Source organism: Scylla paramamosain, chromosome 1 (genome assembly GCF_035594125.1).
Source record: "Scylla paramamosain isolate STU-SP2022 chromosome 1, ASM3559412v1, whole genome shotgun sequence".
In the NCBI taxonomy this organism is placed as follows: Eukaryota; Metazoa; Arthropoda; class Malacostraca; order Decapoda; family Portunidae; genus Scylla; species Scylla paramamosain.
In genome coordinates this window covers 26,411,021-26,414,709 of record NC_087151.1, presented here as the reverse complement: position 1 = coordinate 26,414,709, position 3,689 = coordinate 26,411,021, and the positions used below count along the sequence as shown (strand labels likewise).

The window sequence follows — 3,689 nt, the reverse complement described above, 5'->3', positions numbered from 1 at the left end:
CGTGCCGTGAGAGTCATCGCACTTAAAAACCTTCCCCCTCCCCCACCTCTCTCTCTCTCTCTCTCTCTCTCTCTCTCTCTCTCTCTCTCTCTCTCCTCTCTCTCTCTCTCTCTCTCCTACAGTCCCCTGGCGGTTGCTCAACGTAGGCATAAAAGAAAATAGGGAAGGTTTTATGGGAAGAGCAATGGGCGGTGGGGGGCGGGGAGAGAGTCAAATATACTGGGAGGGGTGGGGGGGGGCAGGGGAACCGTCTGTTTTCTTTAATGAAGCACCGAGAGAAAACGTGAAGCTAGTGTCGCATGGGGAAGGTGGGTGCCTGCTGGTGCCTCCTGGGGCCGCCCGGGTGTGGACACGTGGCACTGCTGCGGGAGGCGGGAGGCACACGGGAGGGGAGGGCGAGGGAGAGCGAGATGTACAAAGGGAGTGGGAGCAGACTGTTCGAGAGTAGTGATTGTGGTAATAGTTTTAATAGTAGTAATGATGGTGGGTAATAATGATGGTGGTTGTGAGGGTATTGATAACAAAATTAGGATCATAAGAACATGAGAACATATGGTAGGTCGCAGTAAGCCAGTAGGCCTGCACGTGGTGTCTCTTTTTAAACACACATACCTTGAGTACACACACCTTTTATTAGTCTTTCATTTCAAAGTTCCCCATTGACTCGCCACTCACAAAATGCCTTACTAAGTCTATTCCAATCATCTACCACTCTATCTGTAAACCAATTCATATATATATATATATATATATATATATATATATATATATATATATATATATATATATATATATATATATATATATATATATATATATATATATATATATATACTCGTATATATATATATATATATATATATATATATACATATATATATATATATATATATATATATATATATATATATATATATATATATATATATATATATATATATATATATATATATATATATATATATATATATATATATATATATATATTTTTTTTTTTTTTTTTTTTTTTTTTTTTTTTATCCAACTTCATCAAGCGTGAACCCATTATTTCTTGTCCCACCTTGACCAATAACCCCAAGGATCCTGTCATCATCCTCACTTTTATTAGCACCCTCAATAGCAGCGCGCCCTTGAGCTAGCCCATCACTAATGCCTCCTGGCCCTCCACAGCCCAGGCCCCGCGGGTGAGGGGGCTGCAGGACGACTCGGTGGTGGAGGGCTACAATCTGACGCTGGAGTGTTCCGCCGAGGGCCTGCCGCCCCCCGAGCTGGTGTGGTACAAGGACGGCGCACCCCTCACCTCGGGACGGCACGTGCGCGTCCGATCCTGGACCAAAAGGCTCAAGAAGAGGAGGTGAGAGAGAGAGAGAGAGAGAGAGAGAGAGAGAGAGAGAGAGAGAGAGAGAGAGAGAGAGAGAGAGAGAGAGAGAGAGAGAGAGAAATGCATCCACAATAAGAACATAATGTGTGTGTGTGTGTGTGTGTGTGTGTGTGTGTGTGTCAATCTACATTCTACACCACCACCTTAAACGTTCCTCGCCACACAATCCTGTCTCACACACTCTCCCTCAACATTCACGGGCTTGTCCTCAGCCTTCCCGGGGTCTGCTGGCGAGACTCAAGAGAAGGCTTCCTCTGTGCGCGCCTCGCATCACACAGGCATGAAATGTTGAAAGTTCGTGTCAGCACAAGAGGGAACTTTGTTTCTGAACACACAGACCTCTTGAAGTGCACGTGTGTGACCTTTGTACTTCTTAACCCCCACCCACACCTACTCCTCATCCTCATCCTCATCCTTCTTGTCCTCATTATTATTCGACTTCTACATTTTCTAATTAGTGAGGAGGAAAAGATTCATGTATTCTTTCTTCTCTCTCATATCTGGTTTCTTTCATTTCTGTACATGCATAAAAAATCACGCTCCAATTATCTCTCTCTCTCTCTCTCTCTCTCTCTCTCTCTCTCTCTCTCTCTCTCTCTCTCTCTCTCTCTCTCTCTCTCTCTCTCTCTCTTTCTCATGCTTCATTATTTTACCATCTGAACATCAGCAGAACTCTGATGGATGCTCCTGAAAATGCTCCCCCTTCTTATCACTCTTCCTCCTCTCCTCATTTGCCACAAAAGCCCTAAGAGATTTTTTTTTTTTACTCGGTTTTCTCAATGCGTGCGACTTTTAAGCCTCAGGAGGGAAGGGAGGGAGATGGGATGAAATGAGCCCCGCCATTCATCATTCCTTCGCGTGGAGGTAGCAGGAGTGGAGTGTGTGTGGGGAAGAAACCACTCTCATTGTTTACGCCGTCCACTCCCTCACAATGGCCCGATAGGTCTGGACGCACGCTTCATCTGTTCCCTCATTAATTTTGGCCCCTCTTTCGTCTCCCTTCTCCCTTCCCATCACTCTCTTATTCCTCATCATCTTATTTTTTTTTTCTACCTTATTGTCAACCTCATTCTCATTTTCTTTATCCTTTTCCTACTCGTTTTCCTTCTCCATCATCTTCATCATCATCATCATCATCATCATCTTCATTCTCATTTTTCTTTCCTCCTCCTTCTCCTCCTCCTCCTCATCCTCTTCCTCTTTCGTTTCTTCTCTCTTACTTCACTCACCGTCACCACAAACAGCCTCATAAAAATCAATGTATCTGCTTTATATTATTCTCTCTCTGTGGTCCTCATTTTTTTCCTCCCCTCCCTCCTCCTTTTCCTTTTCTTTCTTCTCTCCTCCTCCTCATCCTCGTCCTTCTCGTTCTTCTCCTCCTCATCCTCATCTTTTCCTACTTCTTATTGTCCGTGTTCTCGCTCCCTTCGTCTCATCCTCCCATTCCATTTGTTTGTTTCTTAAGTTCTCTCTTTCTCCTCCCCGCCCGTGCACTCCCTCGCCGCCTCCTCCCCTGGAAAACTGAGGCTAGTGAGTTAACCTGGAAATAATGGCTCGGCTCTCGGGTCCAGGAAATTAGTGACCCTATACCGTTTCTTTCACAGGCAATTGAAATTAATCCCACTAAAAGAATTACACTACACTGCGGTTGAGAGTTTATGAAAATTGCTTCTCTTTTAACACGGAAGGAAAGTGGCTGTTTTGTTTTGTTTTGGTTTGGGTTTTCTCTGCCTGAAAGTGACAGCTCCTTCATCCCCTCCTTCCTTCCCCTCCTTGAGATAGTGACTTTTTCTTATTTGCCTCTAGAAAGTTATTTTATTCATGTTTTTTTTTTTCTGATTGTTATTGTTCACTCTCCTCCTCTTTTCTCCAGGGATTGATCAGCATAACTTCTTGCTGAATACTGTTGTTTTCTTCTCCTTCAGAAAGTGCCTGTCCTTTCTACTTTCTTTCCTTCCTTCATTTCTTCCTTCCTTCCTTCCTTCCCTTCAGAATGTGCCTGCCCTTCCTTCCTTCCCCAAGAAAGTGCCAATCTTTTTTTTCATCCATCATTATCAAGCATGAACCCGTTATTTATTGTCCTATCCTGATTACTGACTCTGAAGGTTTGGGGAATGTACGCCTCAGTGCCAGACTCAGAGACCCTCATAACAAGCGGTGTTCGCAGACGGAGGGAGTCTAAGACGCGGGAACAGCAAACAGTCCGTGGGAAAGCAGTACACTCTTAAATCCCTCCAGTTATAAGAGACATAGACACAGGAACACTTATAAAAACACCTCTTCTTTAACTGCTCCCAAGAGTTGTACA

At 43.9% G+C, this 3,689-nt stretch overlaps 1 protein-coding gene across 2 annotated transcripts in view; it reads left to right on the top strand.

Annotated features, from left to right (window-relative positions):
* The first annotated feature begins 1,156 nt into the window (after positions 1 to 1,156).
* The window catches only part of LOC135102249 (uncharacterized), a 20,885-nt gene continuing 18,352 nt past the window's right edge, over positions 1,157 to 3,689 (top strand). The window contains exon 1 of one of the 2 annotated variants that reach the window (XR_010269599.1): positions 1,157 to 1,354. The gene's annotated coding sequence lies outside the window, so the exon portion shown is untranslated. The remainder of the gene's footprint in view (positions 1,355 to 3,689) is intronic. The other variant, XM_064007161.1, reaches the window with a different exon arrangement.